A 16,795-nucleotide genomic window follows, 5' to 3' on the forward strand; every position below is an offset into this window, starting at 1 on the left:
TAATGCACCTACCAAGCTGAGGGTCTCCAAGATACACATTCTTTACCATTGCAAACCCAGAAAATGAGGTTGCAGAGGAGGGTGGTGATTAGTCTCTGGGATGAAGTGAGGTGGGACTGGGGCAAGATTGTTGTGTGTTTGTTAAAGATGTTCAGGGCAATCTGTTTAGCAGCCTGTAGGTAATGGAAGAAATTACCTGGCAGAAAGGCAGTTGGGGTTGTTGAAACAAATCTGGGAAAATAATTGACAGGGTGTCAGACTGTTCAATGGAGATAGATGCCTTGGGGGATCCTGGCATACACAGACGAAGAGTTGTCAAATGCAGCATGACAGTTTTCTTTCAGTGCTCTAAATCTGGAAGAGCCAGATCAAACCTGATCCATTCTCATGTCCATGTGAGGTAGGTAGTAGGAACAGAGCTTGGGGGAGTAAACCACCAAAGGCAGATTTCTGAAGCTCTCAGACTGAGAGAAGCAGATAAGCAATAGCATTGTTCTATTTTCCAAGAGTACAACATACAGAAAACCCCAACCCAAAATCCCATGCTTCTATATGATCTTCCCAGAGGTGAGCAATGTAAACACCACCCACAGTTTACCTCTTGCAAATTCAACTCAGCTGTACTAGAGTTCTTTGCAAACACTGGTCTTGTCAAATCCCAGCAAGAGCAAGTAAACTTGTATGGAACAATGAGAACTCGGAAAGGACAGACGATATGGGCTGAAACCATTTTGTGGCAGCTTTGAGAGTCAGAGCCAGCTTGACACTGGACAAACTAATGAGTTCAAGCTAGGTTGCAAAGTAGGTGGAGTGACAAAAGACAAAACACAGCTTTTATTTATTGCATTGGGTCTCTTAAAGAAATTCAGTTTCTTCTACAGTAGGAACATGCTTGCACAGAATGATTTTTTTAAACATTTTTTTAGATGCTCCAAGATGTGTGTAACATCTACCAGCATCAGCTTGCTTGACACATTTTAGCTGTCTTTTTGTCATGGGCTTACAGCAGTGCTGCTATTCTGACAGCTTTGCCCAGCTAAGTCCAATTCTTAAGAAATAAAATCAAAACGACATTCAGGACACAGCAAAGTAAAGCAGAGAATGAAAAAGCAGTCTGAGGGAACAGAGTGACTCAAATTTCGTGATCCAAATATGTGCGGATTTTCTGCAATTTGTAGAAGGGATGGTGCAATTCAATATTTCATTTCGTCTCAGGATCAAATAAATAGCCAGGATGAGAAAGCTGTTTCAGCTCAATCCTTCTCTCAGCATCCTGTTTCTTAGCCCAGAAAATGTGTTGTTTTAAAAAAGACCAAAATGGTTGTGATGGATGGAAGAGCTCAAGCACCTGCAAACCCATGTGTCCATCAAAGCTCAGTCTCACATCACTTCTCTTCTGGGTTTGCTCTCTTTTTTCATATTAGGTAATATTAAAGGCTTTTTATTCTTTTGTCTTTAACAGAAGGATGAAATAAAAACAAATGGGGACAGGCAAAACCTGAGTTATCTAGAGCTTTATTACTCAGAAATGACTTTAAACGCCACCTCAGGAATAAGCCCACTCCTTCTCCCCACTAGAGACACCCCAGTTGTTTTAACTGTGGCTCTAGTGATGAATGCTGTGTGTCTACAGTTGTAATTATTTATGAATACCATACATATACTTCTAAAAATCGTACCTGGGTTGTACCAGCCGTCACCCAAGAAAGCTCCAACCCACAGGCAAAGCCCATTGCTCAGAATGAGTTGGGTTGGGTGGAAAGAGGGATCATACACATTGAGGTCTGTTAACTGTTCCTTAGCACTGAAAAAAAACCTGAAAAAAGAAGAGTGCATGCACAGAAAAACAAATTGTAAACCTGCGATTAAAAATACACTTTTCAGAGGGGCAGCAGCTTAATGCAGTGATTTTTGATTTCTTTTTAAGATGCATGTGGAAGTAGTTTTGGTACAGACCAGGAGGGATTAAAGGGTTAACAATAGATAATTTATTTTCCTGCAGGACAGAGTGTCTTACAGGAATCAATTGCATCCAGGTTTTCTGAATATTTTTGCAATGAAATAATTCTTTTAAATTAGTTGGCAAATACATGAAGGGGGTTCCAAATGAAGGCACAAAAATTTATGAAATTGGTTAAGAACTGTAACCAGTTGTTTTTGTTTTTTCAAAGAGAAGCAGATGAAAATGAGCATTAGTACATAGCAGTCTGAGGAATGTCTTAAAAAAGAATTAATTGTTGTTTCTCTTAGTCTTTTTAGGGCTTTCACTGAGCTACTGTATTTTGAGGCATTAATTATTTGTATTCATTAGAGTTAATTATTAAATAAAATAGGTGTAGTTTCTGTTGGTGTCTTTAAGAACTTACTTTTATGCCAATAGGCAGCACAGTGGCACAATTTCTAAAACTGCAACCCCAAAACTAAAGATTTCTGTATCCCCTGAAGTCTCCCCACACCTGAAGCTGGGACAGAGGAGGTTTATGGGGTGTTGCAGGTGTCCAGCAGCAGCCAGCGGGACACACGCCCTGGAGCCTGAGAAAACAACTCCAGTAGAAGTTGCTCTTGGAGCAGTGTGACAGCACCCTCTGTCAAAAGCTGTGGAAGCCAGTCCTTCCCATGCAAAACTCTGGAGTTCTTTGATGTTGGAGAAGGAAGGGTAAGTCTAATAAATAGCTCGGAGATCCTGAACCTGGCATTCTCTGTTAATTTGGTGGGGGGAGAAGGGGGAAGAAAAAAACCTTTCCTTTTTTAGGTTAGTAGTCATGTAGAAGATTAGTTTTACTCCTTTTTGGATTATCAAACAAAAGCAGAAATACCCAGAAAAGAGCAATTCCTTCTTTGCCTGAAGGCCTGTTTGTGGCGCTGTAGGCTGCCAACCCCTTTCTGTGGTACAACATGCTGTGTAAAACCAGAGCTCACCAATGGTACAAGATGTTGTTGTGCAAGTGTTTGCACATGGGCTAATATACATGACACACGGGGTAAGAGGCTTCCTAATGAACCGACATTTAAATCTCTGCTTCCCTTGGAGCAAATAATTTTCTTTGATTGCCTGAGGAGCAGAAGAGGCTTCACACATCTTTAAGATCATAGAATGGTTTGGGTTGGAAGGAACCTTAAAGATTGCCTAGTTCCAATCCCCCTGCCATGGGCAAGGACACCTCCCACTAGACCAGTTTGCTCAAAGCCCCATCCAGCCTGGCTCCCTTCATGATTTCTTACTCTGTGTCCTCACCATTTGGTGTGGAAGAGTTCATTTTTTGATAACTTTCCTCTAGAAGTGTAGTAAAGACCACAGAAGAGGGAACAGCTGCGTCTGTGCTGCATCTGTCTTTTAAATTCCACTTTGATCCTATTCTGAGTAAATATTGGCCTTTACTTTGAAACACTGTATTTTTTATTCAGATTTCCTTCTGTAAAAGACCATCAAAATCTGAAAGATTACTGTCCCACAGTACAAGGAGGGATGCTGTTAGTTTGGCCAAACAGCTATCAAAAAAATGCAGGAAATACAACCTAAATTCATTTTTCTCCAAAAGTTTTCTGCAGTCAAAATCCCAGGCTATTAGATTAACTCCAGGGACTGTAAAGACAATAACTTGAACTACAAGTCCCAGGACAGTAGCCAGGTTTCATGTGGTCTTCAGGGATGGGAACAAAAAACCCCACCAAAAATAATAACTTCCTTTCACCACTGAAAATAGTGAACTCCACATGTAAGCCGGATTTCAGAGTCTATTAAGCAGTAAGAGAGGTCACCTCTTCTATCTGCAAGGTCATGAAATTGATGACCATTAAAACTTGATTCTTATCCAAATCCATTTGTAAAATTAATTTGCATATTTTCAAGGACATAAATTACTCTGTAGGGACTTAGAGAAAAACATACAAGTATGTTTCCTCCTTTTCAGTCATCAAAATGCTAAGACCACTGAGTATTGAAAAATACTAAAAGCTTCAGCCAATCTCCTGACTGAAGCTTGAGTCTCCTTCTCAAACAGGAGCTAAACAGGGTTTCTGACCTCACAGGCAGGATATACTTTTATCCCATAACATGAAATTGTAGAAAACCCTTAAAAGACTGTCCTTTGAACTTTGGTTTCTGTCATTAAAATTTCCTTTGGTGTAACACCTGTCTTCTTTCCCAGACTGCTGTAGGCATCCTTCTATTAACTGAGCCTTCTGCTGTATGTACCTTCATTTTTTGTCATGGTAATGTTTTTTCAAGTGGAAAATACTATGGGAAAGAATGAAAAGTGGATACTTTTTCTAAACTTCAAGACATCCAGGTATTTTTTCCCAAATCTGAAGCAGTATCTCTTACAGCAGACTCCATAGAGTATGGGTTTTCCAATAAATTAAAATATTCATTAAAATAAAAAATACAAATATTTTTAATAGGTTTTCTGTTTCCACTTTCAATCCCTGAAATACACTTGGATAAACTGGCAAAGCATTTCTCTTCCCCAAGTCTCTTTTGTGCTCCAGCATGCACTCAGAATTGATTCCTCTAAAGAATAAAACCATCAATCTCTATATCCTGCCACTTCAAATTCAAGCCGAATGCTGAAGAGAAAAAAAAAATAGTGGTTGGCAGATCTTGGAGAGGCAGCCAGGAGTGCCAGCTCATCCAGCAGAAAATTTCATGCAGAACAATTCCTAGTCCAAGGAAACCAGACCAAAACTCTCACTTTAACATCCATCATTGACAGAAACAAAAGCTGTCGTGTTTCTGAGTGTGTTCCAACTTAATGAAGGGACAAGGAAAAAAAGAGGAACCCCCAACTGTGACAGCACATATGAACAACATCTCTTCACGAGGGAAATAAAGCCCTGAATTAAAATTTATGGCTTCCCAGTAGCATTACATACCCTGGGAACAGTGAATGTTTTGTTCCTTCCCAAAATGACAAGTGTTAAGATCATAAAATCAAACTCAACTGGAGTAGCAAATTGATTCTAGACTATCTAGTTCTTGCAGGCTATGTCATGCTGAGTGGAGTTGATGGTTGGTTGCCTAGGGTAGCAAAATATTAGGAATAACACAGTATTTAGTGGCTGTTCCTTATGAGCGTGCCTGCAAGAGGGGAGGAGGTGTGTTCATGTGTTACTGTGCTTAGCACAGCAGAAACCCTAGAACTGAGTCAGTCCTGAGTGTTGCCTTTCTAGCCAACTTTCCAACAGCAATGAACTAATAGCATTTCCAAAGGTTAACATTTCTGTAACTTTGCCAAATGGTAGGGGTCATGCCCTGTTTTTCTGCTTAATACAACTTACTTCCCTCATTTTTTTTCTCATGACCTTTCCCCCACTATTTGCCACCATCCATTTTGGCCCTTTCCCGTATTGCTACAGACCTGTAACATACTTCAATATTTGTGTTTACTCTGTCTGCAAGGAAGGGCTGCAGAGCTGCTGTAGCAGTAACGGCTCTGCCTAAGCTGTAGCTGCTAACCATGCAACAAACAAGGCAAGTCTGAAACTTGTTCTTAACAATGTTTTTCACAAGTATGGTGTTTTAATCTTTTCCCCTTGGATGTTATATGCTATTCCTGATGCAGCTATTGTGATATCTCAGAAGCCCTAAAGAGATTCTGGCTTCTGTGCCTCTGTGCCATCTCCTGTGGCAATAAAGCTGTTCAGTAGCACAATATGCACTGAGGACTGATCAGGTATTTAATAAGTAGAGATGCCACTCTTAACCAAAAAAAGTAAGAGACAGAAGTTAGAGATGATTCCTGTGCAAAGATGTCAGTCTTCTGCGGAGGTCTCTGAAGAGATGGCCAATATTTACTGTACCCTAGTGTAGTTTATTTGGCTCTATTATTCCCTAGTTCTCAAAGAAATCAATCTTTAGAACTAAATCCACTGTGACCATGTTCTCCAGTTAGATGTCCAACTTGTTTGCATTTTTGGAGCATGGTACATTTTTTGTAGCCCAACAGCCTCTGCAGGTGACACAGCAGAAGAACTTACACAGTGAACAGGAGGCAGCCCACAAGCTTCGTCCAAACTCTCATCTGCAGCCAGCAAACAGCTGAACATGCAGGGCTGAGCCTTATAGAGGAGACCTCTACTAACAGTTTTGTCATAGCAAGAGCTCACGCCGGGCATGGGGTTTGTCCTCCTCTCCAGACCCTTGGCTTCCTCAGATTGTTTATTTCTGGAGATGACAGTTCTGTACGTGGTGTTTGCTGCACAGAAATGTACCAGGTGCAGGTTTAATGAGTGACTGAGACAGTAACCCCCGATCTCACATGCTGCTTAGGTGATATCCAAATCCCTGTAACTACCCAATCAACAACAGAAGTTTCCTCCAGGACCTGGCCCTGTGCTGCATTCCATGGATATACTTCCATAGCAAATGTCACTGCCTGAAACTGCCTTCTGCTTGAAGTCCTGCTTGGACTGTGGGGGAAGGCAAGGAAAAGGTCTGAGTATTTTTTTTAAATGAGGAGAGCGGGTTTTTTCTCCACTTCTTGCTCATGTAGTAATGGCTGAAATTTGCTTCCTTTGTTCTTGTGAAGGAAATGTTTCAAAATACACAAAACCACCACATTGCAGGCAACTGCAACACTAGGAAATCTGGAATCAGGATGCAGCAGTTTCTGGTTAGGGACTGGAAGTGAGGTTTCAACCAAAGCCTTTTCACCATGTTGGCCTCTGTTCTCACCCTAGGTTTTAATGTAAATCATTACATTAAAATTATTTAGGCCTCCTAAATAAGTAGCATGAAGCTGACATGAAGTGAAGCAACAGGAGAAGGATATGTTGGCAAAGAAAAGGGTATTTTGGATATCCCAGCAGTGGGGTGGTCCACAGAAAATGCGAGAGAGGCAAAGGACTTGTACAGCATGATCATCCATAGGTGCTAATGGATGGAGGGACCAAAAGGGAGAAACAAACTGAGGCGAAGGGTGCTGGGTGAGGGTGTGAGGAGGGCCTGTGACACGGCTGGCAGAGGATGTGCCTCTGAGACCAGGGGAATGTGTCAGAGGAAGGAGGTCCCTGTCCAGCTCCTCCTGGGGCCATTGCAGCTGACCTGCTGGCCCCAATCCCACCTGGTTGTGCTCACAGCCTGGCCCATCTAGCCCCCACTGTGCATCAGCTCCTCACCAGGGACAACAATTTTTCAGTTGCTTTTCAAACTCAGACTTGGGACTTGTATTTTAGCACGAAGATAAACATTTTGAAAGCTGTCTTCTTTCTCACAGTGCAGGCACAAGTTGTTTTTAATTATCTTAGGAAAGCTTTCCTAGCCCAGGCCAATTTGTTCACTGTTTGTCTTGTGGAGCAGGCCCATAAACCAGCTTTTAGGGATTTATTGTATAACATTATCAAGAAAGCAATCTTTAAAAAAAACTGAAATCACTTACAACAACCCTTTTTTCTTCTTTGCAAATGGCTTCATAGAAGCCAATGATCACAGCTGACCACCCAAACCTACTGGAAAATGCTAGCTCCAAATGAAAATGATTAGGTTTAGTCATGTTTTAATCCTAAAATGCTTTAAGTGATGATTTAGGCAGGAAAAAGAAAGTTCTTCCTGTAGAGGAGAAGCAAGACATCTTCATTTTTCAGAATTATATATTTTGGAGTCAGCAAAGCATGATAAATACAGGAACAGGCAACTCCTGCTCTTTGATAGATTTATGTTGTTTTGCACACACACACACACACACACACACACATATGCATGTACTCTTATTTAAAGAAAAAAAGCAATGGGCAGAGAGAAGAGCAGTGATTATTATACCTCCAAGTTTTATTACTGTTTTTCTCTTTACAGACTCTGAACCATGTGAGTGTTGGTCATCAACTTTTTAAGAGGTTACCTTTGAAAATTTTGACATTCGTAATAAATGTACTACTCATTTAGAGAAATTATCTTAAACTGTAACAAATATTTAATTTTCTTTTTTTCTCTGACATATTTCTGCGTAATCCTTTTTTGACCTAATGCCAGAATTTTTCAGATGACTGCAATTTTATTGCTTTCCTACAGACAAAGGAAGAAGACATGTCTTTCTTAAGTGCTCCTCAAACAGAACAGAAAAGCAGGACTGTTGTAATAGAGGAGACTTCAATATTTACATTTTATTACTACTTGAAAGGAAATTTGATGGAGGAGAGAGTTCTGCTTTTAGTCAGAACATCCTTGTATGTCTCATTTCTGAAGCACCTCTTCTACACTAAGAAAATGTTGCCAGACTCTTAAAAGACTACCCCTCAATCCAGAAAATTAAAGAAACCCATTGGAACTCTGGCTCTTTTCAGGGATCCATACATTTACTGTCCTTATCATCTAGAGCCCCCACCTTTTTCCCTTGGGATGGTCTTACATTCGTGACTGCTGATGCAACTGTCCTTAAAATCTACACTCCCTTCAGTTCTTGTGTGTTCTGATCACCATGGACATCAGTCAGAAAGTATGAGGTATTGACTTTATCAGCTCTGATTTTATACTCTACTTCATGGGACTACCCAGGAGATCCTTGATCTTTGACTTTCCATGAATGCTTGCAGCAGACCAGCATGGGTTATATTTGCGTTGAGTTTAAACATTTCCTTCCCTATGACAACAATTAGAGTGCTATTTTCTATTCTGTTCTAAGTTAAAGCTGTGAATAACAATGGAGAGGTCTAAACACCCCCTGCTGTCCAAGCAATCCTTGACCAACTTGGCAGCTTTAGAGAAAAATGCAGTTCTGCTCTCAGATGTTATTGTGTCCCTGCCCTGTGAGAACATTTCTCCACCTGTGCTCTGGGGACCATTCCTTTCTGCAAGACTTCAGAGAATGGTTTCTGAGATAACTCTAAACCAAAGCAACTCTCCCCACTATCTCCCCCATCCCAAAACTGCCCAAACTCTCACACATGCTGTCACGACTTTCAAAGGGCAGCCTAAGCATCAGTTGGTTATTCATGAAAACTGCTGCAATAAGACTGCTCAAGCAGTCTGCATCTTAATCCTCAAAAAAGTTGGTGGAACTTTGGATTAAGGAGCATGGATAAACACTGCTTTGGAGAAGTCTGTCCTCTACTTCATTTTTTTGTGAAGACACAAAATACCTGCTTAATGTGTTGCCTGTCCTCTTTAGAGTCAATGACAGATTGCTGTATCAGGCTTACATCTTCCATAGGTGCTTAATACTCATGGATGAAGCATACTAGATGCAACAGTACTACTAATAAAACCAGGGTTAATATTACTTTATTGCACTCTTTTTGTCTGCTGGACACCACCTCAGATATTGCTGAAGCCCTTACTACCACTGTTGCAGTAGGCCAGGTTGGCATTCCCAATACAAATGTCACTCCTGGAATATCTCAGCTACTGCATAGCCTCCAGTCAAATGCAAGCCTTTTTCTTTCCTCAGAGCTCCTCTATAAACAGAAGAGGTGGTTGTTGCTATGGTCAGAAGTTCACATTACAGCTTTGTGACTGCAGGAAGCCAAGACTGAATCTAACAGCTCCGTCAGCCTGCAGAGCATAGGGCAGGGAGTGACCTCCTCATCAGGGGCTCCTGCGCTGTTGCATATAAACACACCATCCATTTTGCAGGCTCCGTCCTAAGACTAGTTAGGTGTCTTGCTCCTGCTGTTTTAACTGTAAAGCTTGTTGGAGCCTTTTCCATTGCTTACTTCTCCCAGAACTTGCTGGTAACTTTATAATTCCAGACACTTTTTAATAGCACATGTAAGCCATTTTATTCTTCCGTTCATGCTGCTGTGGTGTGCCACCTTAAGGGAAAGGCAGCACTCAAGATTCCTAGATGCCTGTGTTCAAAAAGGAACAACAGAAGTCAGAGGGTCCACAAAAACTTCCAATGTTTTATTAGTAAATTATACACTTGGCATGGAAATTGCTGTGTTACTCCCAGTTAGTCTGGTATAAACACACTGTGGTGGATTTTGAATAAGGGGTAGGGTGAATGAGACTAGGGAGAGAAAGAGACTAAAGTGAGGGAGAGGAAAGAAGAAAGAAAGAGAAAGAAAGAGAGAGAGAGTAATAGAGTGTAAGAGAGAGAAAGTGAGGGGGAGAAAGAGAGAAAGGAAGGAAGGAAGGAAGGCAGGCTGGCCAGTCCTGGCTCCAGAGATGATCCAGCTGATGGGTTGTCCAGGGTCCTGGGGTGCCTTTTTATAGAATTTTTTTTTCCCACCCTGAATGTAAATATGTAAATTTATTACTTTTTAGGCAAATTACTTATTGTGAGCAGTCTGTTCTTTCTGATCTTTCTGGAAATGAGCCAGAGTGCTTTGGGGGGCTTAGGTGGTCTTGATCCACTTCTACTGGATTGACCTTTGGTTGACAGTCCATGCCCACTTCTCAGCCTCATTCCTGTGCTTGCAGTCTGCTGTGCTGTGCTTATTTCCCAGAGCCAGGGGAAGAACATTTGTCCCAGAAGAGTGCTGCCCCACCTCTGTATGCCACCCTTGTCCAGCCACATCCTGTTCTCTCTCGCAGGTATGGTTATTACCAACAATCCCTCGTTGGCTATCAGCGTTTGAGACATACAGATTAGCCCCTTATCTTCTGGCTTCTACAGCTGCCTTTTATCTAAGTGAATTATTTGTACTGCAGACACACCCAGGGGCCCTACCCAGATGCCTCCGAGCACTCAAACACGCTGCATATGGGGCTGACCCAAAAGGATTCAGAAGAAGTAAGCAGAAGATGTCAAACACAAATGTGTACAGAGGACTCAGACTGGTGCCCTGACTGCTGACAGCTCTGGTGCCTCTTTCTTCACCAGGGACACGAAAATAACCCAAGGTCCTGCTGTGAAAGGCAAATGGAGGGCATGGGGAAGAGTCAACAGGAGTAGTTGCTCCAGAAAGGAGGAGGCCAGGTTTTAGAGCTATACTTACTTAACCTAATTTAAATGTTTTTGGAAAAGGGAACCAGAACATTGCCCTACCCATAAGCAGCCAGGAATTCAGGAAAGTCTCTTACCTGTACTGGGACACAGTATTTTGTTAGTGCAGGCTCAGGCAAGAGTCTGAATGCCTCCCAGTAACCCCTCAGCTAACCCCAGCAGTCTGGCTATTAGTTATCAAACAGCTGAAGGAAAGCATAGGAACTCTGGTATCTGCTGTGGCTTCTGCAGTCTGTGAGCATCAGCATTTGCTGAAACAGATTTAGGACCATTCCTGTAATGTTTTGGACTCTATTCTTGTAGTTTGATGTCAAGATAATCTTAACCTGTGCTTTGCTGAAGTGCGTGTTGCACATTTTACCCTGTTTCATGCAGCCCAGCTGCCACCTCACTCTGCCAGTGGTTTGGTGTGTTTAAAGCCACCATTTAGCATAACAAAAATGAATTAACATAGGCTTGAGTTTTGGCCAGATAAACATAATACATTTTGTTTTGGCCAATGGTTAATGACATGTTTGAAAACGTGATATTACTTTGCATTAGAAAACTTATTTATGCATCGTAAGTAACTACTTTTTTTGAGTTTTAATGATACTCGCTGCATGTTGCACAACCTTAGTTCTAAGAAAGAAATAATAAAAAGGTGCACTCTGAGCACTGAGTGGCATGGAACATGGCACTCTAACAAACACACGATGGGACTGGTACAAGTGAGACATTGATCAGTGCCACATAAGTATGCCGTTAACTACACATACCCACAAACATTTTTTTCTCCAATAACACTATTTTGAGAAGGCAAACGTCCTGGTCTGGGGCACACTGGCAGCACTGTCTTTGTTCTCTGTAAGATCACATTTTGAGCTAATCATAAAAGTACCAAATATTTCCCATCAGACAGCAAACTTTTCATAGGAGTTTACCTCAGAGTGCCACTGATGGCTATTTATAGTCAGTGAATTTAACAGTATGGTTTAACTTCAGTGAAGAAGGTAGTGAAAACTGTTTATTTCTTAGAAAAACAACAGCAGTGGATTTAACTTCTTTTTAATGCAGAAGGAAAAGAAGTGTCTTGTCCTGGTGGCCATATGAATTGCTGCCAGAGCACCCTCCAGACCACTACAGCAGGGTGAAGGCTGAGCAGAAGTCCTCTTTTCCCAATAGTCCAGTTCTTCCAGTTCCTGAAGACAGCCTAATAGTCTCCAGTTCAGACTGAGAAAGGATTTCAACCCGGACTTTTAAACCTCACATTAATGTTTTGACCACTAAGAGGTACCTGGAGCAGTGTGGACCCTGACCTCACTTAGGCCATAGAAAGCCATTTGTTTTGTAAAGTGCTGCATCCTTTGAGCCATGCCCACCTCTTGGGCCCAGGGCTGCAGGGCACCCTCCCAGTGTAGGTGGTGGATAGGTGATGTAGATGGTCCCTCATCTGCTTTGAGCAGTGATTGAGATGAGCAGAGGTTTCCCTTCATGGACAATGATGGCCATGAGAGGGTGCTCAGCATGTGAAGTCTGATGGTGCTGGCTTTGGTCTGTTCAGCTGGCAGAGCTCTGCAGCATGGTGGCAAGCAGCTTGGGGGAAATGCCATTTTTTACTCAGCACAGTCTTTGCAAAATTACATTTTGTCTGTGCTGTGTTTAGGAAATGTGTCTGGGAAGTACATGTCAGGGATGCTTCTGGAATTAAAGTGAGTACTTGTTTGACATAAGTGGGAAACATGAAATGCTCAGCTCAGTTAAGCATGTGCAGCATCAGACCCTGAATCAGGGAGGAGGGGCTGATGTTCAGATTGCTCCTTGGCAAAATTACCCCAAGACTTCTGTCCTTTCACTGCCCTTTCAAGGGTGCCCTTTTGGGTTCCCAAATGAAGACTTTGCTGACTGCAGCTGGAGATTAAGGGAGCACAATAGACAGGAAACCAAGAGTCTATTTATCCCTGGAAAAGCCTGCCTTTTTCTAGTTTAGATGGAAAAGAAGACGAAAGTCCACGGAGCACTTGAGTGAACAACAAATGGCATAAGAACAAATGCAGAGAAAGGGAATGCCAAGGTTGTCATCCCCCATCAGCACTTTGGATGGGTTTCCTCCTCAGAGAAGCACGGGGGAGGCTGCGGGACCTTGTGCAGGAAGCAGGTGGTTTGCTTTACCCAGAGCCATGCGTAATGGCCAGGGAGCTGTGCCGCACTCCGGCCAAGCTACAGCAGATGGGCTGCAGTTTGCTCCGCTCAAGGATATTTTTCATGTTATGTGTGGAAAAGAGCAGTAACCCTTGTTTGTTATATGAGGCCTTGTAGGATTTTATTTGGAAAAAAGCCATTTTTGAGATTAAAAAAAAAGCCATTAAAAATGTGAGTCACTGTAATCACTTTCAAAGTGCTCTGATGGTCTTTTGCTTGCAAAAACTTCACTATTATAAGATTTTTTTTTTTTTTAATGAAAAACTCCACCACAAATTATCTCAGGCTAATTGAGGTGACATTAGGGATCTGTTCATTTGAAATTACCAAGAAAAAACACCCCAAACACTCTGAGGAGCACTGGATCCAAACTATTCATGAAGTAAAGCTGCCAGCGAAATAGCTGTGTCTGTTCTGTGGCTTAACATAGCACCTCGGGCTGTAAAAGCACCACAATATTTCCTCCAATGCAAACGTATTTCAAATTCTATATCCCCAAATGTCTGGGGACACTCATTCCTTGCTCAGGGAGAGGCAGGACCTGAAGCACAGAGTCCACTCAGGAGCTGGACCCTGTGAGGAGCCTTGGGAACCTCAGGGTGGGGAGATCCACAGCCTGAGTAAATGGCTGATCACCTGAATGGTGACCCAAAGATGCCAGGACTGGTATGCACATCCTGCTACTCTTTGGGGTTTGGATGTCCCAGTCAGTATTGCCAGATGCTTGTGTCCTCTTGGAGGGAAGATGCCCAAACTGCTGCTTTAAGAACACAGGCTCACTGTGAGGCTGTGAGCAGTGAGGAACAGAGAGAGCAGAAACCTTTATGTCATATATTAGCATCTGTCAAATATCAGCATCTTTTCTCTCTGGTGCACCATCTCCCTCCTTGAGAAAAGACCAACTGACCTGGGCAGGGTCTCCCCACATCCAGGCACTCCTCCCAGAGCCTATTTACTTACCACACCTCAAACAGTCACTGAATCAGTCATCCTCCTCCCAAATCCGGGCTGAGCTCTCAAATTTCTCAGGTGCTGAAGAAAGGGCAGCTCTGTGATGTTGCTTGTTGCCACTGCCAGGTGCCACCATATCTGTGTCAGACCCTGGGCCAGAGGCTTTCAAAGTCTCCTGCTGTGCTGGACTTACTGGACACCTCTGAGCAGGGGCACCTACTCTTTGGACCACCACCAAACTCAGCAATGAGTCAGAAATCAAATCACTGAAAATAACAGAGGCTGCTGCATCTCTGGCCGTGCAAAACAGCCGACGATAAATTACAGTGTCAAAACAAAGCGTATGCACCTCCCTGGAGAGGTGGCAGTGCTGCAGCTGTGGGAAGGAGAGAAGCCAGGCACCCAACCACGGCATGCTGGGTCTTGTCCTGTTCTGCACTACTTCTTCAGTGCTGCTAGGATCTGATTTTTACTTTGTGTTTGGCCAAATGCAGACACTGGAAAAATGGATAGAAAGTAGCAAACAACCACAGAAAACAATTTGAGGGCTGACAAATATCTGATGGTGAGAGGCTTAGAAGGTTTCTCTCTGGCTTAGTGAAAATTCCATCATACTGTATTTTGCTAGAGGAACTTACCAAGTGCTTTAAACCACTGGCAAAAGACAAATAGCTGCAAGCTAAACAAGTTAAAATAGACATAAGGCAGAGTTTAAAAGCAAACAATGACTCATTGCTAGTAAAAATTACTAATGGCATTGGTGGTTCCTCTGCTTTGACTAGTAGGAGACGATGGGCTGTCTTCTTCTGTAGATGGGTCTAAGGGTTCACACAAGTGCTTGGAGGAGGTTGCCTGATTTGAACTGTAAAGGAGGCCAGGCCAGCTGACATAAAGCTGCCTTCTTATATCAACAACCTCCATTATTCACAGCACTGAATCAAGTCCTGCAACACATCCATGCACCCAGAATCCAGTCAGTGTTGTCGGACATGTTGTTAGTTAACTGTTAAATATTGTCAGGAAAAAATAAACACAAGGGTAACTGCGATGCTTAGTCACAGTAAATTACATTCCTCAGCTCTTCTGCCTTGTAAAACACAGAACAGCAGTTATTGAAAAATCAATAGAAGCTCCAGTTTGTTGTTGTATTCTATTGCTGTACAATGTGTTACCAGCCATGACCTTACTCATGACAGGTAAGAGCTGCTTAATTGGCAGCCTCTGTGCCATGCAAGCATTCTCTCCTACTCTTGGCTGAGGCCATTGGAGAGCATTAGACAGCATAAATCTCTGCACCTGGTACACATGCTATTGAAACTCAAGAAAAACTTCCACATTTTTTTTCAAATGGAGAGAAAGCTCCTGATCTTGTGCTCATGCTGCTCTGGATTTGTGCCCACAAGCTATCGAATGGAAGACAAATGACAGTGCTGTTATTTCAACCAGTTTAATGATTCTGGCAAAAGACCTGGCAGCAGACTCCAAAGATTTCATCTAGGCAAGGCAATGCCTATTCCAAGAGTGCAAATCTTCCACTGGAGAGCTGGCAAGTGCATGTTTGTGCTGGAAGCTTAAATCAATCATTTCTATTTTTCCCAAAGTGATTTAGCAAAGTACAGAAATTGGCTCCTTTATCAATGGCCCCAGGCCACTTTTCATGTTTAAGGTATTAGTGCCATGGACCAGAGTGATATATTGACTTCATGTAAAGCAGCCAGTGTTAGCACCTGTTTAATCATTCCTTTACAGTAGCTGTAGTTTGAAAACTGTCAACAAGTGCCTTGTTGACACTGTCAAAAAGGAGCCCAGGAGACCACTGTAAATTACTGGTCCCCTGGAGTCATTTCTGTGTGCTCATGCAAAACTCTCCTGTGACCATGATACATTTCTGAGTCTCCTGCCCAGTGTCCCTCTCATTGCTACCTTGTGAACTGACACACATTCGCCTGGGACTGATGCCTGGGTCAATTAGCAACCAAAACACTGATGGAGATTTGTAATATGAAATGTACTTTGAAAGTCTTGGACAAGCTTTAGGGGCCTAAGTGCAAAACTGGGATTTAGATTAAATAAAAAACCTACTCAGCAGCCACCTAACCTTTTACTTAGGCCTGGAGATTCTTGAGGTACTAATAATTCTGCTTCTGTGGATACCAATGCTGTCCATGCTTACTCTAGTGGGAATCAGAAAGTAAAGGGAATGTAACCCAAGACTGCAGGTTTACACAACTTCCTTGTAGGGCACTCTCTATAAATGCTTCCCTGATCATGGGAATATCCTGGAGGAACTGTATCTTCTTATCAGAGCAATCCTGCATTGTATAGCTACCACACCATCTAATTTCCCTATGGGGAAGACCCAGCAAGAGCTCTGCATGAAACACAGTACATGCCCAAGAGGCATTGATATGATGCTCAAGGCATCCCATTTAACATGTTTCAAAAATACTTTTATGCGCAGCCTCAAGGGCCAGACTGGCTACATGTGGTCTGAACAGATTTAACACATGGCAAAAGGACAGGGATCCTTCCTACATGGCCAGGAGTGCTTAATATGTAGTGATGTATTTGCCAGTGCTGCCTCCTTTTATGTTATAACTCGAGGGTTACATCAGCCAGGTGCTTGGGAGGTGCCTCTACAAATTTCCCAGCTTCAAAAGGTTGAAACATCTCCCATCTGCCAAGGGAATGTTGTATTTCCTCTCTGCTTCTCTAGGCAGAGAACAGTCATCCTTCACTTCCAAATTCGTGGGAAATAAATAAAAAAAAACAAACCCCAAACT

The sequence above is a fragment of the Corvus kubaryi genome, unplaced genomic scaffold (assembly GCF_017639235.1).
Source record: "Corvus kubaryi isolate FWS band 111438036 unplaced genomic scaffold, C.kubaryi_AGA036_p1.0 37385, whole genome shotgun sequence".
Classification (NCBI taxonomy): Eukaryota; Metazoa; Chordata; class Aves; order Passeriformes; family Corvidae; genus Corvus; species Corvus kubaryi.